Raw genomic sequence first — 12992 nt, forward strand, 5'->3', positions numbered from 1 at the left:
AGCTCATTATCCAGCTAAACTTTTAGCTTCGCCATCAACTTTGCAAAGCTTAAACATTTCGGTTGCACGACGTCGACTGTTTCACGTTTTTGTGCAAACTTCGATGAGAACATTTCACTCGCTTAAACAACTTCGCAAACGATAGTAAATAAAACAGAAACTTACAAGGTTCCTTTGTCTACACATTTTGTCAGTTTATTCAGGTTGATTCTTATTTAGGGACCACACATGTTGACGCGGTAGGTTTCGTGAACGTCGTCACAAAGGCGATTGTTTTACGAAGAATATTATTTACGCCAAAATAATCCATCATATTTGTAAACTTAGATATGGCAATTTATGTGCAGTCTTCAAATTTACTGACTCTCCAGCAGTCATTCTCGCCGGTAAATGACACACAGCCTCACTGTTGCTTGCCTTTGAGCCACGGATGGAATCGAGAGGGTGACTGTTATTGTTTGTTTTTGGCGCGATTTACTTCCTCCAATGAGTAGTGAAACTCCTGTTTTAGAATTTCCAGTTTGACATAACGAACTGAACCTTCAACAATCGTTTCCCGAGGCCGCAATTGCGTTTACTCAAAGAAGAGAAAACTTGACTCCCGGTTCCTGTCCGTGGTCTAAATGCCACCCACAAAAAAGAAAATGTCGTTGCACACAAGCGTTGAAATGGTGGGAACATGCGTCTTATCGCATTTTCAATGAGTTACTAGCCCCAGTAAAACATGAATCCTATCAAAAATGTGTTTAATGGATGTGAAGGTAGCGAAAAGCGATACTCAAGTGAACGGAAGTGTTGGTTGGACGAAAAAGAGACAAACGCAAGTGTTGGTTGGACGAAAAAGAGACAAAGCTGGAAGTCTGGGGACAAGACTCCAGTTGAGACTGCCATTTTAAATGTTTTGAATCCGTCCCAAATGAAAGACACATTGTTCTTAGCTTCAGGAGATTGTAGCGCTTGCTAACTCAAAGAAAAAAAACGGAAACATTGAAGCTAATAGTATTAGAACCAGTATGGAAAAGGGTATGTTTTGGTCTTAATAGGTTCAGGATTTAGAAAACCAGGTAGGAAACCTGTGCCAATAAATCCGATGAGTATGTGTCATGTACCACAATGCATACAAGTTTGAACCAAAAAACCGCCTTAGCCCAGCCCACTCTCTCATATGAACACATCCAAAGTTTACAAAGGAGGAAGGAGAAAAAAATTGTTCTGCTCTTCTGCGGTTTTTGCTGTTGTTGTCTGGGAAATCATTTTCAATGCTGGGTTATCATGAGCACTAAAGGCTTATTACGCTATTACGACTGAGTGTACTTACACTTTTCATTTTCACTGCTTGGTTGTTTTGAGCACTGAAGGCTTATTACATTTTTACGCTATCAAGACTGAATATACTTACACTTTTCATTTTCAATGCTTGGTTGTTGTGAATACTAAAGGCTTATTGCATTAATGAAAGCTCATTGCATTAATATGCTATTATGACCAAGTACATGTACCATAGACAGACAAAAAGAAAAAATAGATTAAGTGTTAGATCCCAGTAAGGCAAAGTATGATCCTACATTAGCAGAGGCTGATATTTTCAAATCTGTAAACATACACCTTATTTCAAAAATGGCCGCCATTTAAATATTCTTTTGTTTTTATTCAAATTAGCCCTTGATGCCTCGTTCTTAAGCTTAAAATTCAAAGAATATTTTATCTTGAACGAGGCAACAAGGGCCAATTTGTATGCACATAAATCAGCGGCCATTTTGGAATAAGGTGTATAACTGAAGGATAATACTACTCGGCTTTATCCATTTCACCTGACTCAGACTTTGAGCTGCACCTTAAAAGACCAACAAACAGCTGTTTCATCAATAATTATTTTATTGCCGGTATTAAGGTCTTTAGAGTGAGTGTTGAATTGCAACCTGTATTTAACCACTACAAGTGCATCCCATACGAAACCAGCAGATTTTCTTTATAGTCTGCTACAGATCTGCAGATTATCTACACATCATCTGTAGAATGTCTGCAGAATATCTGTAATATCTTTACACCCTAGTGGTAAATTTTCAACTTATTGTCTCTGTATCATAGGTTATTTGAAGTCAGGGAGTCACGTAAAAAGTTCAAAACAGCCGCACCAAAGTTATTCAAGGAGAATGATAACTGTAGAATAGTGGATATCAACTCACTCGACAATACAGAAGTTGCTGTAGTAAGCCTTTGTCATCACGAGTTGAAGGATTCTGGGGAGATCACGACTCTGAGTACTGTTGTGGGAGGTACGAGGTCTACTACTACTGGAACAAAGGTTCAAATTGCCATTAGTTATCCAGTGGTACCAGGCACTACCACATCAACCCGGTATGTACACAAATGTTCAGAAGCTTGAACAAGACAATCTCCCTAGCACTGAGCATTCCTTCTATGCACGCCATCTCCCATATCACTAGCCAGCACTTTGGAGCCACCATTTCTGCCCAGATGACCTAGAAGCCTTTTACCATCGAGGAAGTCTTGCTTTCTTCATGACAGAAAGAATAAGACATTGCATGTTAACATTTTATTCCAACCCACAATGTATTAAGAAAGTTTGTTTCACCGGTTTCATCTAAGGACGAAGGTTTCTTCATCACAAAACACAGGGGTTAAGTTGATTGTGTTCTCATGTTCACGTTTTCTTGAACCATTTCATGTGTTAGCTTAAAACAATCAACATCCCGATTTTGAATCAGTTCTTGAATTTGGTGAATTTGGTGCCAAGTCCTAGACAATTGCTGTAACATTTATTAATTTGTAACTCTCCCTTCCAATAGAATTTGTGCCTAACTTTTCTTAGCCCATCAAGTATGCAGCAAACATAAAAAGCCTGCAAAGAAAAGCTGGCACCACCCAATGGACAAAAGATTTTGCGCAACCATATTTCTTCGTGCTTGTTTCTTTTTCCATTCACCTTCCACAAACGAGAGATAAACAAAATGTGGGGCTGGTGGTATTCTGATATATAAAGTGAACATGAACGAGGAACTCATCAGGTCTCTTTCATGATCTTTTGACCAGCTGTGATAGCTTTAAGGTGATGACATTGCCATATACTTTCAATGTAAATTTCGGCGTTTCTGAACAGTCTTTCACGTGCATTGATATCAGTATTGATCATATGCAGTTGTAATTGTCTGTGTCATACTTTTTCAGCATCAGTCAGTTGGGTTCCTGTTTTACCTTGAATCAGTTTTAAAACAAGACATGAAGAGTAGTTAATAAGTTTGTTTTTTTCTGTGTTCCTGTTTGCAGTACTTTTGTTAAGCAGTTTATCTCTTCCTTTTAAAGGGTGATGATATTTATTGTTGGTGTGTAACAAAGTCTACTCCCTTGGTCACTAAAAACATACTTCCTAGTCATCGTGCATGAAATATTGATAACCTGGCCCCGGTTCCTGAAAAGCTGATTAACACTAATTGAGGGTTAAATCCTGATAATCGAGGAATAAAATTTATCCGTCGATTAGTTTCTGTTCCTGAAAGCACGATTAGTGCTATCCAAGGGATAAACTGAGGGTTAAATTTAACACACCTACATAGGTCGATTAACTCACTAATCGGGGAATAAAGTTGAACAATCTTTGTCAAAACAAACAAAATAGCGGACTTACTGTTCCCGGTAATTCGTCCACAAGTACGTGTAAGAAAGTTTCGTCATCACGAAATCTATCTTGACGAATTTTCAGATGAAGAACTTCACAGCAGATACAGATTTGGCAGAGAATCCATATAATTTTTAACGGAAGTCCTTGAAAAAGATTAGGAACGAGAGACGAAGAGAAACCATGCGTTGACGCTGACACTGCAAATTCTCGCAGCCTTACGTCTTTTTGCAAGCGGCAGCTTTCTACAAATAATTGGTGACACCATTGGTCTGCCCAAATGCTCAGTCAGAAGAGTGGTAAAAGATGTGTCGCTTGCTCTAGCACATAAACAGAACGAATTCATTGTATGGCCTTCTCCCGCCGAACTACAAGAAGTGAAACGAGGCTTTTATGACAAAGGAGGGTTCCCTGGTGTAATTGGTTGCGTCGACGGGACCCATGTGAGGATCCAGGCACCCAGAGCGAACAAAAACGACTTCGTGAAAAGAAAAGGATTTCACTCAATCAATGTGCAAGCAGTGTGCAACCATAAAGGTAGAGAACACAATGTGCTATCAATGATTATTTTATGCTAAAATTACTTGGTATCTAAAGCCAGCAATTTTTTAACCTGGGAGGGTGGGACACATATTTTCAAAGACCGGAAAGTTGTATAACTATACGTAAACAATCACTTCTAGAAACACTTTTGTTTCATTTTGTTCTTGTTTGGAGTTGCATGAGCATCTTTAAGACTCCATAGTCGAAATATTTTTTTATTTAAAGAGGCCATCCCCATACATCAGAATTATCTATTATTATGCCGTAATGATTATGCATACAAAAGCTAAGCACAACTTATCAGAATTTTTAGGCATGTTTATAAACATGGCCTGGGAGCACGCATGACAGTTTTGTCTTCAACAACTCACACATTGGCCAGAAGTTGGAGAGCCAGCCCCACTCAATAGAAGATGGTTTGCTACTGGGAGATAGTGGGTATCCATTGTACACCATATCTCATGACCCCATACCTTAACCCAACAACTGCAAAACAGGAGACCTACAACCAAGCCCACACGGGTACAAGAGTGGCCATTGAACAAGCCTTTGGCTGGTGGAAGTGCCGTTTTCACCTGCTTCACTCTGAAGTACGGATGAACCCTGAAAATACCTGCCAATTGATTTGTGCTTGTGCAGTGCTACACAACACTGCGTTGCTTCAGAATGAGCAAATTGATGGCCTTCTTCAGAATGAAGACCAGCCAGACATTGCTCCTTATCATGGCCCAGAAAATGGAAAGGCTGTGAAGGACTATATTTGCAATACCCTTTTTTAAATATTTTGCTGTCACATCAAACTGATTTCTAACTGTATTTCAATTTTGACTTCATAAAAAACATCTGTGACATGTAAAATTTAAAAGGTCTGGACTAAGACTGATCTATAGTCATGTTCCATCATGATTGGTTAATACGGATTCAAAAATAAAAACAGTGAAAAAATGGAGCTTGGCAGGGATGGCACTAGGATTTTTCAATCTGGGTCCTGGGACCTACATGCCTGGTCAAATTGGAGTCCCAAAACCTTGATGACCTTTTCCTACGAAAAACTAGTTCTTTTGTTGCAAGAAAGAGTGACTGGTAAAATACCGATACTTTTAATAAATTCGTTTTACTTTTTCTTTGACAGCATTAGCTTATGACATTGTATGTAACATACATTATTAAAGCACTGTCAACATCTTTTTAACAATGTGATATTGATTTTTGACAGATGAATAGCATAAGTGACTTCTTCAAGTCAAAGGTCTTGCATCCAGGGACGCTTTAAAATTTTGAAGCTGCATTTTTTCAATTGTATTTGTGCTCGGTTTCTCAAACGAACTGTCATGAGGGCAACCTGAAGAATCAGGTTGAAAACAAACAAGGTGTAAGTTTTGAAGCGGAGAAGAACTGCCCTTACTTGTGACAATCAACTTACAACAGTTCATACAAAAAAAAACCCGCTCCGTTTTTTCTCAGTCTTACCATAATCGAGCAAGAGCAACAAATCAACCTCACTGTAAAGTATGTAAGTTATATGCCTAAGCCTCCTACTCCCAAAATCGGTGAAGCATTTGCCAGTGTACTGTCAAGGTAAAAAATGGAGTGATACATTGTAATACTGATTTTATTATTCATATAAACTGTTTAATAAGAATTCAAAAGCCAAAATACAACTGAATTCAGTAGCTGCAAGGTCATTGTTTGAATGCCAGCCTTCAGGTGAGAAAGCATTATTTTGAAAGTTACCTGTAAGGATGGTACTCTTAGAAAACGTTTGGTGACAAAGAAAACGGGAAAAATGAGGGACACAAAACAAATCGTGTATGCTTGAAGCTTACTTTTGAAGAACTGACCATGTGAAGTCTGAATTCAGCTTCACCTTTAATTTAATTTAATGTAAAATCAGCTGTGTGATTGATTGGCATTCTTTGTGAAGCCAGATTCATTTGTTACACTTAAAGTTGATCAAAGAATAAAAATTATTTACCTGTAACTTGATGATAGGTTAAGACCACTAAACCATGCAGGTAAGGACAAACATATTTCCAGCAAGGTTTATTTATCATGGTACATTAACATACCAATAACCCCTTCCAATGGGTTTTGACAAAACACTGACCCCCCTCTTTCTGACTTACATGCATTTCATTAGAAGTGCCTGCCTCTCTTCCCTGATAAGCAGTGCAAAATTTAAGCATCATCAGGTATGTTACCTGCTTCCATAAAAAAAAAAACAAACAAATAAAAGAAAAGAAAACAGTTTGAAGATAAACACAATTGAGTGACATGCACACATCACACAGAAACCAGAAGCTGCTCTGTCTGGAACTTAGAAGTTTCAGGTCATGCACCAATTTATTTTTTCTGTTTGTCAAAATCAAGATGAGAGGAGGCTACCAAAAACGTAACAGCAAAACATCCAAGTGATGCGAAATCAGGCCAAAAAATTAAAGAAATATTGACAAAATTTATGCGCAGATGGAGAATGGACAGAGGAGCCTAGAACCACTAAGCTCCATGCAGAACAACTTCCAGTTGCTGTATAGTTCCTGGTTGTTGCTCAATTGTCGATTGTGTTCTTCCAACTGTTCCGTTTCCACCTGTCTTTGTTGTTGTTATGGTATTTCAGAGAAACTTATAACATACTTGGGGAGGCGCGGTGGCCTCATGGTTAGTGCGCTCGACTCCGGATCGAGTGGTCTGGGTTCGGGTCCTGGCCGGGGACATTGTGTTGTGTTCTTGGGCAAGACACTTTACCGTCACGGTGCCTCTCTCCACCCAGGTGTATAAATGGGTACTGGCGAATTTAATGCTGGGGGTAACCCCGCGATGGACTAGCATCCCATCCAGGGGGGAGTAGAAATACTCCTAGTCGCTTCATGCTACAGAAACCGGAGATAAGCACCGGCCTGATGGGCCTTGAAGGCTCGTAGCAGACTTTACCTTTTTTTATAACATACTTGATGATGCTTCAACTTATTTTTTGCTCATCTATCGGAGAGAAGAGAACCGAGATACTTGAGATGAAACAAGTCGGCAAGTAGAACCTCAGTCAGGCCGAGTTTCCGCCATTTTTGAAATTTAGGTAAGCCACAATTTGCAACTAACTTGATTCAGCCTCAATGTACTTTTCATTTTGTTATTTTCCAGAGCATTATAGAGGGGAACAGTAAGGTATCTTAATCTTCGAGCATTCGTTCAGAGTACCGTAAACTTTCAGTAATTATGCCAAGCACTCGTCGTCATTGCTATGATCTAAACTTCAAGTTGAAGATCGTAGCAGAAGCGGAAGCCGTAGACAACAATCGTGAAATTGCTCGCGAATACGGCATATCAGAATCGATGGTCCGTAAATGGAGAAACCAACAGCATGTCTTGTTCTCCGGCGAGTTAAAGATGACTGCCAAACGTGCCTCGATGGGAGTATTTAATAGCGGCCATGACAGTTTTTTCGAATGTTTACCCCATTTCGTGGGAGCGAGGTCTGACGTCAATCATTTCAAGCACGTGCTTTTGATAACGAGATCGTTCAAGTCCTGTGGCATCAACAATGCTCTCGATGGAACTGAAGATTCGATGAAGATGATTTGGTTTGGGACGACGACGAAGAAGAAGAAGCAGAAGACGAAGAAGAGCCGATTGACAACGAGTTTGAGACAGACAGCTCAGCCGAGCTTTCACACAAACGGTTCTTTTCAGAGCCACCCGGTTCTTTTTAGAACCAACAAATCAGATAAAGTCGATGATCAACGTTGTTTGTCTTTTGTTTATTCATTTACCGGTATTTATTTACATATTTATTTCAGTTTAGCATTAATTATTAGGGAAATTTGGAAAAGTTATATTTCGTTGCGCGAAAATACTCGGTTATAAGACGCACCCTGAGTTTTAAGCAGATTTTCATCGAACAAGCATATTTTCTCGTGAAAAATGGTGCGCCTTATAAGTGAATAAATACGGTAAGTTGTCAATTGGACTTGTAGTGTCAGCTTCCTGTTTTTCTCTCTGCAGACTAAAACAGTTATGCTGCATTTGCAGCACATCTTCGCTGCTCACACGCCTCTTTCTTGGCTTGGACATTTTCTCTGTGGGGGAGCCATCATATTGGTCACTTGGGTCACTTTTCATTTCACACCGGTCTCCTGAAAACTATTTTAATATATTTGTAAGGGATAGTTTCTGTCATTTTCAAGGCTTAAAACATATCATTACATCACAGAGTACAAGCCATTACAAAACACTTGTCTGCTTTTCAAAAGAAAGCATACTTTTCGTAAATTGAAACACCCTTCAAATGTTCATGTGCTATGTGCGAAGGGTCATATGTCAATTTAATTCAACAATATTAAGTCATCCTTGTTTGAACAAAAATCAATGACTGTATCCAAACTTGTGGGACATGAAACATTTTCGTAAAAGTGATGGCCAACACAAATTCAACAAACTAATTTTTTTTTTGTTTCAGATTTCGAACTAAGAAAACGACAGCTGCTGGGTGTAATAGCTCCAAGTCACAGCGACTTTCACAAATTTGGCAAAAAGATTGACGACTACAGGCTTTTTCGACATATCAAACATAACAAATTATCTGCAAAATTTTGAAAGCTTACAAAAGTAAACCGTGGAAAACAAAGGACCTCTCGGTTGCATTCAATTCAAGTAGAAAGTTGACTTGGCATTTCCTTGCTTTAAAACAATTTCCAATGAACCATAAGCTTATTTAAAGAAATGGTAAACAAGTGTCAAACATGGCGGCCCGAAAACCACTTTCAAGAAAATCACATGACTGATGTTTATTTTGCAACAATAAAAATTTGCATACTACTTACCAGCTCCTTCGTCACTGACAGTTTCGAAACCATGCAGGCCGGCAAAAGAGGGTGTATCTTCAAATATTTCAATCATTTGCTCGCTTGACTGCAAGGGTGGCTTTGGTTGTGGTCCACCACCATTTTTTTGCTCTCCTTTTTAAAGAACGAAAACTCCTTCTTCGCAGTAGAATGGAGATTTTTCCCTTCTTGCACTGTGTGGTTCGCCCGACCCACCGCATTGACGTCGTTCGTGATCTCCTCCCATATCTGATTTTTTCTTTTGACCGTGACGCTGTTAGTCAGCTTCGAGTGGATTGTTTCTAGATTTTTACGAACACTCTCTGTAATTACAGAAATTTCGTTTCCTCTTCCTCTCGACCTTTGTCACCTCAACTTCCGTCACTTCATTTTCCGCCATTTTTCTTCCTTTACCCTCTTTCTTGACTGCTTCCCCGTGCACACTGGAACATATTTTCGCGCCAAATTTTCGAAAAACTGGTCTGACTGGTTTATTCCATTTTTAATCGAGGGATAGTTAATCGAAGAATAAATGTGTTTTCAGCAACGCCTTTTTAACCTCCGATTAGTTATTCTGGGAATAAGAAATTTAATCTTGGTTTAACTCTTAATCTGGGGATAGTTTAATCGGCCTTTCAGGAACCGGGGCCTGGGTGTTCCCCTGAATTCCAGAAGTTTGATTCTTTAATGTGTGACCAGTGAAAGCTGCTTCAGCGAGATACGTTTAGCACATCGCCTCAAAATCCAGACCACGGTTCATTATCACCATCGTGCACACACAAGTGACTAGAATGAACTTTAACACTGAAAAAAGCGCTAATTAGTTAATAATCGATATTTTACCGCCACGCAATGAAAAATGTCACCACCCTCTCTAGAATTAAGTGAAATAGAAACTGATACATTGCTTAAACATTGGGAATATAGAGGCTCGTCCTCAAAGAGTCGATGTCTTGTTTTTTGTTGTAGATGCCTGTGTCGTTCACAATTATGCAGCCATTACTAGCACAAACAAAGCTATGAAAGAAAATGATTAAATTAGATTGAGTTACCTTGAGAATCAGTGGTCTTTTTGACGACTTCATGTACCAAGGAGAAAGCAATCCACCAGACTTGTCCAAAAGGTTAACAGGACAGCTGCTACAGTTCTTAAAATGCGAGAACTAGGCGAGAGGCCTGGAACTACCTTATGAAATTCGTCTTCCAGTTGAGGTTTATGCGCCTGTTCGTGCCATGAGCAGTCCATCGCGATCCTTTTGCGGCCCTGTTCATTTGTCAGTGTTTCTCCTTGCTTCATTTCCCAATGCGTACGAAAGCAATATTTGATGATATTCAATCTTATTCTGTGCTCGATTTTCCGCCAACAAAACCTCCACTAAACAGTAAAAGGAGAACAAGAGTCTGAAATCTGCAACGCATCTGCCCTCTTGAAAGTTTCAGGTAAGCTAAATTTATTGATGAACTTGAATCGGGTCCCATTGATAGTTCTGGGCTTTTTTAATTTTTATTTTCCCATTGATTCTGTAGGGGGTCAGTAGTGGGGTCAGTAGGAGGTCAGTTGACCAGTGGTCAGTGTTTTGTCGAAACCCAGCAATCAAAGTACTTTGAGGAGAGGCTAGCATATCTTAACAAGGAAGAGTATCAAGATGAAATCCAGACAGTGCACTGGAACCAGGAGCAGGTGACCCTCTTCACTGTGGCTGTGTGGACTAAAGCAAATGGTGGTGGGGATAATTTGTGTGAGCCTCATGTTATTGTGTCTAATGAAATGATACATGACAAGAATGCCGTTGCAGTGTTTGTCTCCAGTTATTGGCAAATTTGTCAAGGAAAAACACCCAGATGTCAAGCAACTGTATGTGTTCTCTGGTTGGCCTAGCTCGCAATACATTGATTCGGGAAAAAACCGGAAGTTGCGCGGAAGCGAGGCTTAGTGGTCCTCAAAAACAACATGGCATGACGATCTTTAGAAAATGACGAAAAGTAGAGGAAGAAATAGGGTCATAACTGTTGTGTTGCAGCAAAATGCAACAATCCGAGTGAATCAGCTGGATTTATCTTTTCATGCCTTTCCAAATTACCTGATAACTAGAAAAGAGTGGGAACTTTGCATTCAAAGAGGAGACGTTTATTTCAAGAGTGTACATCAGAAATTTTGTTGCTCGGAGCATTTCTGTCCAACTGACTTTAAAGCTGGTCTTAAAGGCCAAAGAAGGCACCTTAAAAAAAGGTTCAATTCCCTCTATATTTGAGTGGGCACCAGAAAAGGTAAGCCTGAGAGAAGAACGTTTCTCATGCTCAGACAGAAGAAGGAAAACATTCAATGGAAAAAAATGCTACAAGACCGTGATTTGCCAATGCTCTTAAAGGAGTCGCTTCCAGATTGCAAAACAGTGGAGTTGTCTGGTCCTCCAACCCTTGGAGAATTTGTGGAGAACTTGAAAACTGAGGTTGAGCATTTGAAAGAAGAACTTTGTAAGGCAAAGGAGAAGGAGCATGACCTCTAGTTTCCCTTTCAACTTTGGATATGTCATCATCGTTCAAGAAAAGGTTTCATCCAAGCTCAACGGTTGCAAGAAGTTGGGCAATTATTCACAGCCTCGTCATTACTTAAGGTTGAGACCATACATAGGTATTCTAAAGTTTAATTCAATCATTTTGAAGTTCCTTTGCAAAATTTCCTTTTTAATGACATTCAAGTAGCCCCAAATTCTACAGTCTGCCACAAGACACACAAAACTTGTAAATTTGAAATGGCTTACATTTTCTGTAAGTGTAAGCTTCAACATGAAAAATTGATTTTCAATATTTTCACTTTCTCAATGTCTCGCATCGAATTGCCCAAATTATATATAGATTTATGCAAGCCTAAAAGCAGAGCTCCTGTTTTTAACCCTGGAAAGTAGATAGATAGTGTATAAGGAAATAATTATGCTTCTGCGTAAAGTACAAAATTAATTGTCAGTATAAACAGTTTACAATGATCAAACACCTCTGAGCTGACAGCAGTAGCCAAACAATCCTTGCAAGCAAGTCTTACCCAGTCAAAAAGAAACTAAACTGTCCGAAACATTCCTTACAAGTGCATTTGTTACAGATAAATGTACTGCAATCAAATAGAAATGTATATGGCGTCAGGAGTTCAGCTATAACGTGTCAGACTAAATAGACGATGACAATTAAGAAAACTTGCCAATGATGTCTGCTGTAGGCTTGAATGGTGAAGTGGTGTGTGATTGTTGAAATACGCCAGAATCTCTGTCAACTTGGAATTGCAAACGTTCAGGCTGTCTCCATTTTTTCAGCGTTTTACAAAATATGTGAGGCAGCAATGCATGCATTAACAAGGAAAACGTTAACTGAAAGACTTGAAAGCCAACCATTGTAAATAAGTGTTTTGTCTTGTGCTATATTTCTCTCAGCTTTACAATGCACTTAACTGAAATTTTCTCTTCTCTTCCCTTGGCTTCTCTCGAGTCCTTCTTCACTTAAGTGTCATTGTCTGAGAAAGTGTTCCACAGGGTGGAAAAGTGGGTTAACCTATTTTGATGAAACTTATTGCAGAAGTTCACCTTAGTGAGATATTCCAAAATCCAAAGAAGCTTTGGTTTCTGACTTTTAGTTTCAAAGTTTCAGGGGGGTACCATTCAGGGCCTCCAGATCATGGAAAATCACGTTTTCTAAGGGGTAAGTTTGGAATTGCATAAAAACGAACAAAGAAAACCTATCAACTAGGTATTTGCATGGAGTGTTTCTATTCTAAAGGGTCTTTTAAATCAAATGTGCAGATTTGGCAGAGAAGCTTTTGGCAGTGTGGGGCCTGGTACGATCTCTGACAAAATTTTGAAGCGAAAACCACCATCCAATATTGCCTAATTTTAGAAGTTAATATTTCTTACCTGCCTGGTTAGCTCAGATTGATACTGATATCAGTAGATACCTTAATGTTAGTAAAATGAAAATCAATCGTGAAAAAATTGGCCCATGTAACTTTT

The 12992-nt window shown here is 39.2% G+C and overlaps 1 protein-coding gene and 1 pseudogene across 3 annotated transcripts in view; one reads left to right on the forward strand and one right to left on the reverse strand.

Annotated features, from left to right (window-relative positions):
- The window catches only part of LOC137974248 (uncharacterized), an 89224-nt gene that overhangs the window by 31736 nt on the left and 44496 nt on the right, over positions 1 to 12992 (reverse strand). The gene's annotated exons all lie outside the window — the stretch shown is intronic.
- LOC137974124 (putative nuclease HARBI1) lies at positions 3329 to 4959 on the forward strand (annotated as a pseudogene).

The sequence above is a fragment of the Montipora foliosa genome, chromosome 10 (genome assembly GCF_036669935.1).
Source record: "Montipora foliosa isolate CH-2021 chromosome 10, ASM3666993v2, whole genome shotgun sequence".
NCBI classification, from domain to species: Eukaryota; Metazoa; Cnidaria; class Anthozoa; order Scleractinia; family Acroporidae; genus Montipora; species Montipora foliosa.